Below are 14,454 nucleotides of genomic sequence, written 5' to 3' on the forward strand. Positions count from 1 at the left end.
TTCCGGCTACTTGGAAGGCTGAGGTAGAAGGATCGCTGGAGCCCAGCAGGTCGAGGCTGCAGTGGCCGGGAGCGGCCACTGCACTCCAGTCTGGGTGACAGAGTGAGACTCCAACTCAAAAAAAAAAAAAAAAAGATATATCACAGAAGGATCCCTGGCTGTACAATATGCTTCAAGCAAAGCAATTAAGTAATATCATGCAAAAGAAAGAGCAGTACATCTTTTTAGATGTATCATTATTCTTATTAAAAGATTTTCATTTCCAGCCTTCCTTTCTGACAACTTTCTTATATATCCCAGTCAGATATGGCCCATGTTGATCTTTTCTTTTTCCTAACTGTACTAACAATACTTTGTACCATTGCGCAGGAAAAGGAAACAAAATTAAAGATAGCCTCTATTTTTATTGTAATTTTAACATCTGCAAGGAGAAATCTCAAGTTTGGTGCTGGCTTTACTTGTTAACTAATATTCATCAGTTGATATAAAGTAATAAAACAACAATCAAAGCAGTTGACTTACAGTTGTTGAAACATAATTGTTGAGCTCACGGGTTCATTTACAGGATCCTGCTTCAACTATCTTAACCCAACTCTACTCCTGGAATTCCCATTATTTGAAGTTACATAATGCTGATGCTTTATTGTAGGAATTCCAAGAATGAATTCCTTTTTACATATTTTAAATTGGTTTACTTGTTTGCCATCTAAAATCCCTACTGATGCCATCATTATTTTAAACTTCAAATAATTACTTAAAATCTCTGGCAGGGTGCAGTGGCTTCACACTTGTAATTCCAGCACTTTGGGAGGCTGAGGTAGGAGAATCACTTGAGCTCAGGAGTTTGAGACCAGTCTAAGTAACATAACAAGACCTCGTCTCCACTATATATATACATATATATATATATATATATACACACATATATATGTATATATATGTGTATATATATATATATATCAAAATTAGCCAGGTGTGGTGGTACACACCTGTAGTCTCAGGTGCTCTGGGGACTAAGGTAGAAGGATTGCTTGAGCCCAGGAGTTTGAGGCTGCGGTGAGCTGTGATCATACTGCTGCACTCCAGCCCAGATGATAGTGAGACTCCAACACACACACACACACACACACACACACACACACACACACACACACATACATGTTATACCTAAAGCTCTACGTTTTTTAAAAAAAAATTATTTTAAAGATGTAGGCTACAACCAGGGTTAGGTATAATGTTCATTATGCAGGGACCCTTGTTGATGAGGTGTGCACCCCCTCCCCTAGCAGTTTCCCACTACTGCCAATCCTTTTCTTACAGTATTACAATAATTGTTCAAGGTCCACTTATGAATGAGAATATGTGATACTCAGCTCTTTGTTTCTGCGATAGATCACTTGGTATTACAGACTCTAAGTCCATCCAAGTTGCTGTGAAGCTCATCATTTTGTCCTTTATGGCTTAAAGCTCCACTTCTTCCTTCCCTTTCTGCATCTCTCCCTTCAAAGAGATAACTTCTTTGAATGTATATGTATCGTATCCATATTTTTTCATTTTACTATATTCGTTATATATTATTCCATAAGCAACATACAATATTGTTTGGTATGTCTTTACTTTTACATAAATGCCATTGAACACTAAATGTATCTTTTGCTACCAGAAAACTTTTTTCATTCAATATTATGTTCTTGAGTTTGTAGATACTGATCTGGCTAGCTTTGTTCTTTTTTATCTACTGTAAAGTATTCTGAATGAATCCACAATTGATTTAACAACCGTATTTACTTCCTTACTGAAAAGCAGAATTTGTCCATTTTATCCTATTACAAACACTGCTGTGATGAATAACTGAATACATGTTGCCTACTGTACACGTGTGAGTGTCCCTGAAATGATACCTAGAAGTGAGATTTATCATTGAGTATATACATCTTCATCTTAACTTGATTGTACTAATAAGTAGTCCCATAAGTAGCATATGAAATCGCCTGTTTCATACTTGATTGATACAGCCAGGAAAAAGAAAGAAAGAAATGGACTGTTTCCCCAGGCGGAGTGGCTCAAGCCTGTAATTCCAGCACATTGGGAGGCCAAGGTGAGAGGATTGCCTGAGCTCAGGGTTCAAGACCAGCCTGGGCAACTTGGTAAGACCTCAACTCTACAATAAATCAAAAAATTGTCCGAGTGTGGTTACACGTGCCTGTAGTTCCAGTTACTTAGAAGGCTGAAGCATAAGGATTGCTGGGTGATAGAGTGAGACTCCAAATCAAAAGAAAAAAAGAAAGAAAGAAAACGCTTCAAGGACTCTATTCTGCAATAAAATGCTAGAGTTGCAGTAAACCTCCACCAGTGAGCAGCAGTAATGGAGTTGAGTAGGGCATGTCATGATGGAGAAGTGGTAGATCTGTCCACAAGATGGCACTCCTACTTCGTAGTTTAAAGCTTTATAGGCAATTTTGCAATGCTGCAAAACAGTGGATAAACTTGGGATTTTATTTTTTATGTAACTGATATCATGAATTATGTTTCAAATCCTACACATTTCGAACAGAAATTTCTTGCCCCTTTCTGATATTTGGGTCACAGTTATTTGATGTATGGATAGTATTATAGCCTAAGAATGAGGGGACATTCTAAGCAAGTGTTTGTGTGTTTGTTTGTATTTATGCACTCGAGCATGGGAACTTGTGTGTCCCTCCCATCAGACATGAACTTTTGGATGATGAAGTTCCAATGACTGGACTCAGGAGTGCAGCTAATCTGGGGGTCGTGATGAAAAAGTACTGGAGACAGAGCTTTTGTATGCCATGTTAATAAATTTGAACTGCATCCTAAAATACGTGGATAAGTCATTGAACAGGCAGGTGACAATCAGAGCAGTGCTGCCCAAATGTCACTCAGTGGTACCTATATAACACATTTGTGATTTTTGCCATATCTTCACATCACTAATAGTTACTTAATGTTTTTAGACCAACTATTCTTTTATAATGTACTCAAAGAGGAAACTCATTACTAACATTGCTTGCCATAATCAGAAAAAACATATAACTCTTAAAATAGATGTGTTCATTCAGACACCAACTTAAAAGCATCTCATGCCCCCACTAGTGTAAGTCTACCACACGTGGGGTAAGTCTGCTCTATGGTATGAATTGAGTTGGGGTGCACCCCAAAAAGGTGCTGAAATTGGGTTGGCGCCAGGTCCTTAAAGGTCAGATTTTTTTTTTTGAGTTGGGAGTCTCACTCTGTCACCCAGACTGGAGTGCAGGGTCACGCTCCCAGTCACCGCAGCCTCGACCTGCTGGGCTCCGGCGATCCTTCCCGCCTCAGCCTTTCCAAGTAGCCGGAAATACAGGCGCGCCCTACCACGCCCGGCTAATTTTTGATTTACTGAAGAGACGAAGCCTCGCCAAGTTGCCCGGGTGGGTCTCTAACCTGCGAACTTAGGCAATTCACTCGCCTCGGCCTCCCAAAGCTCGGGATTACAGGCTGAGCTACAGAGCCTGGCCAATGGCCGGATCTTAAATGACGTTAAAGAGCCAGAGTCAGTTGCAGGTGTGGAGCAATTGCGACCCAAGCCAAAAAGGATGTAAGTATACCATGTAACGTCTATATCATCATCTCTTCTGAAACTTTAATGTGCATATGAATCACTTCAAGGTCTTGTAAAAACACTGATTCGAATCCAGTAGAGGACCTGGAGTTTCTGCATTTCTAACGAACTCCCAAATGACGTTGATGCAGATATTGTTGGTTTCCCAGCCATGTAACGCAGCAAGGTACGGAACTGTTAAATCCGTACAGAGCAGAGACCACGACTTAACCTTTAGCAGAGCCTGGCACAAGGCACCTTCTCAGTTAATACTCGTTAAGAGTGGAATGAATTCTCTCCAGATCGTCCCATGACTGCCTTTCTCAATATGCAGATTTCGACTCACATGTATATCACATATACCTACTGCTCAAAACATTTTTATTTTATCCACACATAAAGTATGGTTAAGTTTTTTTTTCTATGTAGCCACAGCCTAGGATGTAAATTCCCTGAGAGAGAGACCTTAGTTGTGATGATCCCCCAGCTGAGGACCCACCTAAGTATGCCCCGGCCTGCTTGGGGGGAATACAGAGACAAACACGTCGGACAAGGCTTCTGCTCTTACGGAGTTGGTGGGGACTTCACCAAGCAAGAGGCAACCAGGCCCAGCGTCAACCTCCAGGACCTGTGCAGAAGGGCGGACAGCAGGAACCCCCTGGAGCCTTCCCTTTCCAAGAACACGGAGGTCTAGGACATCAAAAGAAGGCATCCACGCAGAGAGAGCCTGTGGGACCGCGGGAAAGGCGCTGTCTCATTGGACAATCCAGATCGGCTGAATCCAAAATGGCGGGGGAGAGTTATAATGGGTTGTCGCAGATGTACCTAGAAAAAGATTACAGATAGGATAATCGGGCCAGGAATAGAAGTTCTTAAATAATCTTATGTATATTTACTTATTAAATTATGCGTCCCCCTATTCTACGTCTTGGAGAAATTGAACTGGTCTGATTTTTTCCAGGGAGTAGTAGAGAGCAGTCGGTATAGAGAGTCTCCCTCACGGAGGGGGCGTGGGAAAGTGCTCGTGAGGAACCCTGGGAAACTCGGTCCTCCGCCACCATCTTGCTTTCTTTTAAGTCGGCTGTGACAGTGGATCAGAGCAATCTTGAGCCATGAAGCTGCTAACCAGAGCCGGGTCTTTCTCGGTGAGCAGAGCTGGCGGATTTGGGGAGGGGCTGGGAAGCAGTGTGTCAACAAGGTGCTAGGAGCCGGAGGTGCTTTGTTTGGGGTCCCCCGGCCTTGGGCTTCCGTCTGCCCTTCAGCTGAACCCTGCGGGCCAAGTGGGCTGCAGCCTGGGTCAGGCATTGGCGGCCCAGCCCGTGCTCTGAACAGAAGAGACCTAACTCTGGAAAACCCGGAGAGAGAGAGAGGGTTGAGAGCGGGGTAGAAGCGACTCTGTGGAGAGACTTCTGAAGGTCACTCCAGCTCCTTATGTGCGGGAGAAGGAGATCGCTAGCCCCGGGGGAGCGGAAGGTCGGCGCAGACCTAGCCCTCCACCCTTACCTTATCCGCTGCAGCCTGTGCTCGGTGGTTTATCACAGTGCCTGAACGTCATTGTTAATGATTATGGTGTCCTGGTAGTATAACGTGTGCTTTTCTTAAGATCTTTGTTGGAGGGTTCCGGCAGGACGGGCTTTGTCCTCAAAAGCTGCTTAATTAAGATTTTCTCTTCAAGCCCAAACTAAATATAGCTGTCACTTGGGGGAAAATTCAAGTGTTAGTGTTAGATCACTGTGGAGCAGTGGTTATCAAGAGGAGAAGGGGGAACTCTTTTCCAAAACTTCAGCCGGGAACCGTTAGCAACGTTTGGGGACGTTTTGATTATAACAACTTGTGGCGAGAGTGCTGCTGGCATACATCCTACAGTGCAGAAAAACAGCCCCCTACAATAAAGAATTACCCATATCGAAGGGCTACTAGTACCTGAGTTGAAAAAACCTGCTAGAGGAAGATGCAAAAGACCAGAACTGGAAATGAAATTTCTCTCTGCCTGTGTTTAAAGAGGTACTGTAGATTATACAAATTTAAATTTAGGCTGTAGTTGTATTAGCCTTCCTGGCATTCGTAGATAAACGATTAATGGCCTTCTGGTTTTTTTGTGTTTTTTTTTTTTGAGTTGGAGTCTCACTCTTGTCGCCCAGGCTGGAGTGCAGTGGCACCCTCATAGCCACTGCAACCTCGATCTTTTTGCCTCAGCCTTCGAAGTAGCTAGAACTACAGATGCACACCACCACACCCAGCTGGTTTTTGTGATGTAGAGACGAGATCTCACCAAATTGTCCAGGCTGGTCTCGAACCCCCAGGCTCAGGTAGTCCTCTCACCTCGGCCTCACAAAGTGCTAGGGTTACAGACTGAGCCTCCACGCCCAGCTGATTAACAACCTTTTGAGGGCAGCACATTTAGACTGGCAAAGGCCCCAAAATTTCCACCTCTATTATCCAGTAATATAAAGAGTCCAAAGATAACAGTCAGAGAGGACCAAAGCAATAAACTTGAAAGCAATTACTTATGTTTCTGATTACAGCATTTAGTTTACATGGGATTAAATGTACACTTTTTTTATTAAAACAAAATACTTTAGTAATTATATAACAATCACTAGGATAATTATTGCTGATTGAATGGGACAGATAAGCACATAACCAACAAAGTGTCACTGTTTAGTCATCTTTGAGTAGAAAGCACATAAATGGAGCCATGGATTATTCAAACTTGAACTATGCTCATATATCTTAAAATTTACTTTTTGGGAAATCAAACCAAAATTATAGGTAAGGTTAACTGTACCATACCTGGCAAACTAAATTGATGATGATAAAGCAAAGCTAATTGTAACTTATAATTAAAAAGTGATACTGAGAGTAAATGATAACCAGCAGCCAACTTGTTACAGCACTGATACTGAATGTACAACAAACCACTCTCTGGACAGTGCAGAGTGGAGATATTGCAGCCTCTGTTGGAGGTCCTAGGGAAACTGCAGTGACATGCTCAGTGAATCTTAGGAGCACCAAATTTTATTTACTCAGCATCTCCACAAGTAACCTTGTGAACCTTAGTCATAGTCAGAAATTCTTTATTTTATTTATTTATTTTGAGTTGGAGTCTCCATCGCCCAGACTGGAGTGCAGTGGCACACTCACTGCCACCCCAGCACTGACCTGCTGGGCTCCAGCGATCCTTCTGCCTCGGCCTTCCAAGCAGCCGAAACTATAGGCGCATGCTACCATGCCCAGCTAATTTTTTTTTATTTATTGTAGACACGAGGTCTGGCCAAGTTGCCCAGGCTGGTCTCGAACCCATGGGTTCAGCTGGGATTACAGGCTGAGCCACCAAACCCGGCCACTTTTATGATATTCTACATCATTTGCTGCAAAAAATTGAAGCGTGTGTGTGTGTGTGTGTGTGTATAATAAAGTTGATTCATTATCTGACATTTAAGAGGACCCTTTTGTCCTACCAGTAACTGCATATTATATATTGAGACTCTGCTGTGAAGCTATTATAAACTTGTATTTAGTCAAAGAAGTTAAGACCTGTGGTTGTATGGTCTTAAGTGTAACATGCAGGGAGTGAAAATACAGTGGGAAATATTGAGGGCTTGGAGGAAGTTGGTATATTTTGTCTTTTTTAAAGGCTGCTAAAATGATTAAGGAGATGAAGTCATTTCAGTTGAAAGACAGACTAAAAACATCAGACTCATTGGGTAGGTAAGGGAAGCAGTGGTGCCAAAACCTATAAAGGGTATGAGTGTGGCAATCTGACACTTTTTCAAAAAATTACAAAGCATTAGAACTAGAAAGAACCGCTCGAAACTAAAATAGTTGAAAGACCAGATGCCCTGGCTTATAATCCCAGCACTTTAGGAGGCCAAGGCAGGAGAATTGCTCGAGGCCAGGAGTTCAAGACCAGCCTGGACAACGTAGACCCCATTGCTAAAAAAAAAAAAAAATCTTTAAAAAATTAACCAGGCATTGTGGTGCGCACCTGTAGTCCTAGCTACTCAGAAAGCTGAAGCAGGAGGATCACTTGAGCCCAAGAGGTTGGGGCTGCAGTGAGCTATGATCATACCACTGTGCTCCAGCCTGGACAACACAGCAAGATTCTGTCTCTTAAAAAAAAAGAAAAAAAAAAGATGATTGAAAGGTAAAACAAAGTACAGTGATTCTTTATGCAGTAAAAATGTGAACATGGAGAACTCAGTATTCTCTATAAACCCTTAATAAATAGAGACTTCTGGTTTGCATACAGTGAAATTTGAAGGTTTATTTAGGCTATATAAATTTGTCTGTTTTAATGAATAGAATTGTTTATAAAGTATTAACATTTGTTGTCCACACAATAAATTGTTATGTTGCAAAAAAATAAATAAATAAATAGAGACTTAAGGATGGCTTGGGTAAACTGGTGGGTTTATAAGTTATTCAGCGAAATCCTCCCATGGAGATGGTTACTCCTGAACACCCTCTGTCACTTAGGTATACTAAGACATAATGCTTTTATAGAAAGCACTGTTCTTGTGAGAAATGTGTATAACCTATCTTTTTTGTGTTTAGAGATTTTATTCCCTCAAAGTTGCCCCCAAAGTTAAAGCTACAGCTGCACCTACAGGAGCACCTCCTCATCCTCAGGATCTTGAGGTTAGTCCCACTGAGTTGCTCACTGGAACCCATACATGCCTTACTCTTCTTGGTAATACAAAGACATTAATTATGTCTCTACTTTATTTGAAATACAGTTCACCAAACTACCAAATGGTTTAGTGATTGCTTCTTTGGAAAACTATGCTCCTGCATCAAGAATTGGTTTATTTGTTAAAGCAGGCAGTAGATACTAGGACTCCAACAATTTAGGAACCTCTCATTTGCTGCGTCTTGCATCCAGTTTGGTATGTATAAAACTATTTCACTGTTTGGAAATGCTGTGGTATCTTGGTCCTATGAAAAACAAAAATCAATGTCTCTATATTTGCTTCCTTGAGCTGGTGTAACAAATTACCATGAACTAGGTGGCATAAACAAAAGAAATTTACATTCTCACAGTTGTAGAGGATAGAGGTCAAAGTCTAGGGTGTCTAAGACAAGCCAAGGTATCAGCAGGGCCATGATAGCTTTAAAATCTCTAGAGAAGAATCCTTGGCTTGCCTTTTCCTGGCTTCTGGAGCTTGTCCGCAATCCTTCACGTTCCTTGATTTGCAGCCTCTGCCTTTGTTGTCATGTGGCCTTCCTTCTGTCTATGTCCAAATTTCCCTGTTTTTTTTTTTTTGATTTGGAATCTTACTCTGTCACCCAGACTGGAGTGCAGTGGCCGCTCCCAGCCACCGCAGCCTCGACTTGCTGGGCTCCGGCGATCCTTCCGCCTCAGCCTTCCAAGTAGCTGGAACTACAGGCGCGCAGTACCACGCCCAGCTAATTTTTTGATTTATTGTAGAGATGAGGTCTCGCCCAGTTGCCCAGGTAGGTCTCGAACCCGTGGGCTCAGGCAATCCACTCACCTCAGCCTCCCAAAGCACTGGGATTACAGGCTAAGCCACCGAGCCCGGCGAAGATTTCCCTGTTTTAAGGACACCAGTTCTATTGGATTTAGTGCTCACCCAACTCCAGTATGATATCATCTTAAAAACTTAAATCTGCAAAGACCTTATTTCCAAATAAAACTACTTTCACAGGTTCTGGCTAGCCGTGGATTTTTGAGGAGAGGCACTGTTCAACCCAGTACAGTCCCCTAATATAAAATGAGAAAACATACTACATTTGCCACAGGGAAGCATTAAATTTTTATCCATCTGAATGTTGATGTTAGAGCATAAGAAATCAATTTTTAAAAATTTAGTTTAGTTTAGAAATCAGTAAGAAAATTTTAAAAGATAGCCGAGTGTGGTAGCACGTGCCTGTAGTTCCAGCTACTTGGAAGGCTGAGGCAGAAGGATTGCCAGAGCCCAGCAGGTCGAGGCTGCGGGGTGGCTGGGAGCAGCCACTGCACTCCAGTCTGGCAACAGGGTGAGACTCCAACTCAAAAAAAAAAAAAATTTAAAAGAAAAAGTGCTGAAAGCAAATCACCTTTTTCCCCTATATGCAAGTCGTTTTCAAAATAGACTAATGAATTCAGTAAACTTTTGACAGTGGAATTTTTACATAAATATACTTCATGTAAAAACCTGTATGTATGTTTTTTGCTGAATGTTGTCTTATAATTTTTAAGGCTTTTTAGGGCTCACTAGTAAAAGTCCTTTGGAATCTGCTAATTATAGACAATAGATTTTTATATAATGTGATATCTGGCAAACTTGGCATTGAAAAACTACTGAGAAAATCATTCTTTTTTTTTCAAGACTTCAAAAGGAGCTTCGTCTTTCAAGATAACCCGTGGAATTGAAGCAGTTGGTGGCAAATTAAGGTTTGTTAAATAAATGATAGGAAATAAATAATGAAAACAAGCCGGGCTCGGTGGCTCAGCCTCTAACCCCACACTTTGGGAGGCCGAGGTGAGTGGATTTTCTGAGCCCGTGGGTTCAAGACCCGCCTGGGCAACTTGATGAGACCTCATCTCTACAATAAATCAAAAATTAGCCGGCTTGGTAGCACGTGCTTGTAGTTCCAGCTACTTGGAAGGCTGAGGCAGAAGGATCACTGGAGCCCAGTAGGTCGAGGCTGCAGTGGCTGGGAGCGTGCCACTGCACTCCAGTTTGGGTGACAGAGTAGACTCCAACTCAAAAAAAGAAAAATAGTGAAAACACCAGAAAATGCTCCATTGTAAGGTAACTTTTTTGTTATCAAGATGGTTCAGGATTTCTTAAACAGAGCACAAGAAGGAAAAGACTGATGAATTTGACTATACTAAAATGTAAAACATCTTTATGTTAAAATGTAGGAAACTGCCTGGAAGTAGATATTTGCAGTATACAGGCATACCTTGGAGACATTGCAGGTTTCAGTTCCAGACCATGGCGCTAAAGCAAATATTGTAGCAAAGGGAGTCACACAAAATTTTTGGTTTCCCAGTGCATATAAAAGTTGTATTTACACTATAGTCTACTGAGTGTACAGTAGTATTATGTCTTTAAAAATACATACATACTTTAATTTTAAAACACTTTATTGCTTTAAAAAATTGCTGGCAGTCATCTGAGCCTTCACCAAGTCAATCTTTTTGCTGGTGGAGGATCTTACCTTCATGTTGATGGCTGCTAACTAATCAGGGTGGTGGTTGCTAAAGGTTGAGGTGACTGACGGTTTTTTTTGGTTTTTTTTTTTCTCTTTTGTTTTGAGTCAGAGGCTCATTCTGTAGCCCAGGCTGGAGTGCAGCGGCACACTCACGGCCACTGTGACCTCAGCCTGTTAGACTCAGGCGATCCTTCCACCTCAGCCGTCCAAGTAGCTGGAACCACGGGTGCACACCACCATGCCCAGCTAATTTTTTGATTCATTGTAGCGACAAGGTCTCGCCATGTTGTTCAGACTGGTCTCGATCCTTTGAGTTCAGGCAGTCCTCAACTCTACCTTCCAAAGTGCTGGGATTATAGGTGTGAACCACCATGCCCAGTGACACTTTCTTAAAATAAGACAGCAATAAAGTTTGCTGCATTGATTGACTCTTCTTTCACTAAAAGATTTCTTTGTAGCATGAGATGCTGTTTTATAGCATTTTACTCACAGAACTTCCTTCAAAATTAGAGTTAATCCCCCTAAACCCTGCCGCTTCTTTACCAACTAAGATTACGTAAACCTTTATTGTCATTTCAACAATATTCACAGCATCTTCACAGTAGATTCCATCTCAAGAAACTATTCTCTTTCCTCATCCATAAGAACCAACTCATCTTTTCAAGTTTTATTGTGAGATTGCAGGACTTCAGTCACATCTTCGGGTTCTAGTTCTTCCACATCCTCCACTTCTAGTTCTCTTGCTGTGTCCACCACATCTGCAGTTAATTCATCTACTGAAGTCTTCAGCCCCTCAAAGTCATTAAAGGTTGGAATCAGCTTCTTCCAAACTCCTGTTAATGTTGATATTTTGACCTCCTCTTATTTTTTTTTTTTTTTGAATTGGAGTCTCACTCTGTCACCCAGACTGGAGTGCAGTGGCCGCTCCCGGCCACCGCAGCCTCGACCTGCTGGGCTCTGGTGATCCTTCTGCCTCAGCCTTCCAAGTAGCTGGAACTACAGGCACGTGCTACCACGCCCAGCTCATTTTGATTTATTGTAGAGATGAAGGCTTGCCAAGTTGCCCAGGCAGGTCTCAAACCTGCAGGCTCAGGCAATCCACTCACCTCAGCCTCCCTAAGGCGCAGGATTACAGGCTGAGCCACCAAGCCCGGCTGACCTCCTCTTATTAATCAGGAGTGTTTTTAATGGCATCTAAAGTGAGGAAAACCTTTCCAGAAGGTGTTTTTTGTTTTGTTTTGTTTTTTGTTTTTGAGTTGGAGTCTCACTCGGTCACCCAGGCTGGAGTGCAGTGGCACACTCACAGCCACCCCAGCATCAACCTGCTGTGCTCAAGTGATCCTTCCACCTCAGCCTTCCAAGTAGCCAAAACTACAGGCGCATGCTACCATGCCTGGCTAATGTTTTTATTTCGTGTAGAGACAGCCTCACCGTGTTTCCCAGGCTGTTCTCGAGCCTGTGGGCTCAGGCAATCCTCTCACCTCAGCCTCCCAAAGTGCTTCGATTACAGGCTTGAGCCACGATGCCCAGCCTCCAGAAGGTTTTTGATTAACTTTGTCCAGATCCATTAGAGGAATCACTGTCTATGACTGATATAGCCTTACAAAATGTACTTCTAAATAATAAGACTTGAAAGTAGAAATTACTTCCTGATCTACAGGTTGCAGAATGGCTGCTGTGTTAGCAGACTTGAAAACATTCATCTCCTTGTGTATCTCCATCAGAGCTCCTGGGTGACTAGGTACCTTGTCATTGAGCAGTAATATTTTGAAAGAAATCTTTTTTCTAAGCAGTAAGTCTCAACAGTTGGCTTAAAATATTCAGTTGACCATGCTGTAAACAGATGTAGTGTTATCTAGGCTCTGTTACTCCATTTCTAGAGCACAGGCAGAGTAGATTTAGCATAATTCTTAAGGGCCCCAGGATTTTCAGAATGGTAAATGAGCATTGGCTTCAACTTAAAGTCAGCTGATAATGATTTAACTTCTCTCTGGCCGTGAAAGTGCTAAGTGGCATCTTCCAACATGAAGCTATTTTGTTTACATTTAAAATGTGATATTTAGTATAGCTGCTTTGATCAATAATTTAGCTATATTTTTCGGAATAACTTGCTACAACTTCTCCATCAGCACTTGCTGCTTGACCTTGCACTTTTATGTTATGAAGATGGCTTCTTCCCTTAAACCTCATGGACCGACCTCTTCTGCAGCTTCCTCACCTCTCTCAACCTTCATAGAATTGAAGAGTATTAGGATTGTTTTGGATTAGGCTTTGGATGAAGGGAATATTGTGGCTGGTTTGATCTATCCAGACCACTAAAACTTGCTCCATTATCAGCATGTCTCAATTTTTTATATTTTATGTGTTCACTGGAGTAGCACTTTTAATTTCCTTCAAGAACTTTTCTTTTGCATTAGCAGCTTGGCTGTTTGGTGCAAGAGGCCTAGCTTTTGACCTGTCTCAGTTTTCAACATGCCTTCCTCACTAACCTTAATCACTTCTAGCTTTTGATTTAAAGCAAGACATGCAACTCTTCCTTTCACTTGAACACTTAGGGGCTACTGTAGTGTTATTAATTTGCCTAATAACTGTATTATTGTGTCTCAAGGAATAGGGAGGCCCAAGGAGAGGGAGAGACACAGGGAAATAGCCAACCAGAACACAGATTTCTTGATTAAGTTAACCATCTTATATGGACATAGTTCATGACACCACAAAACAATTACAGTATTAACAACAAAGATCACAGATCATAATAACAAAATAATACAAACGTTTGAAATACCACAAGAATTACCAAGTGATACAGACATGAAGCAAGTACAGGCTGTTGGAAAAATGGGGCTGATAGACTTGCTTGACACAGAATTGCCACAAACCTCCAATTTGCAAAAGTAATAACTCTGGAGCACAGTAAAGTGAAACTCAACAGAACAAGGTATGCCTGTACATAACATGCAGAGGATTACTATTTGAAAAAAAATAAAGAACTACAAATCCAAAAAAAAAAAACCAAAGAGAAAATGGATGGGCAAAGGATAGAAACAGGCTGTTCGCAGGAAAAAAAGCCAGAAACACCAATCTTGTAATAACCAGTGATACCATTTCATACCCATCAGATTTTTTACATATCATGTATTGACAGCAGTAAGATGATAGAGAATCTCATTCTGCTAGTAGGAGTATAAGTTGATATGACTTCTTAGAAAAGAATCTGGAAATATTTAGTAATAGTGAAAAACTCACTGTTTTTAATCCATATGTACAAAGGTATTCTTTATCTTTGTAAAGACTGAAATTTACTAAATGTCTTTGAGAAATGGGTAAAGTATGATAGAGTCATATGATGGGACTACTACACAGCAGCTAAAGAACTAGGTCTATATATCAGCATAGCACAACTTAAAAGCAAAATATTCTTGGTGGCTCAGTCTGTAATCCCAACACTTTGGGAGGCCCAGGCAAGTGGATTGCCTGAACCCGCAGGTTCGAGACCCACCCAGGCAACTTGGCAAAGCCTCGTCTCTACAATAAATCAAAAATTAGCCAGGCATGGTAACGCACGCCTGTAGTTCCAGCTCCTTGGAAGGCTGAGGAGGAAGGATTACCAGGAACCCAGTAGGCAAGGCTGCAGTGACTGGGAGCATGCCACTGCACTCAAGTCTGGGTGACAGTGAGACTCCAACTCAAAA

At 41.7% G+C, this 14,454-nt stretch overlaps 1 long non-coding RNA gene across 1 annotated transcript; it reads left to right on the forward strand.

Annotated features, from left to right (window-relative positions):
- Window positions 1-4,587: 4,587 nt before the first annotated feature.
- Window positions 4,588-10,000, forward strand: LOC103271884. The gene is made up of 4 exons (XR_505082.2): window positions 4,588-4,743; window positions 8,156-8,239; window positions 8,338-8,487; window positions 9,931-10,000. It is a non-coding gene; the product is annotated as an uncharacterized LOC103271884 (long non-coding RNA).
- Window positions 10,001-14,454: the final 4,454 nt, after the last annotated feature.

Source organism: Carlito syrichta, unplaced genomic scaffold (genome assembly GCF_000164805.1).
Source record: "Carlito syrichta isolate Samal-C Ts95f unplaced genomic scaffold, Tarsius_syrichta-2.0.1 Scaffold110036, whole genome shotgun sequence".
NCBI classification, from domain to species: domain Eukaryota; kingdom Metazoa; phylum Chordata; class Mammalia; order Primates; family Tarsiidae; genus Carlito; species Carlito syrichta.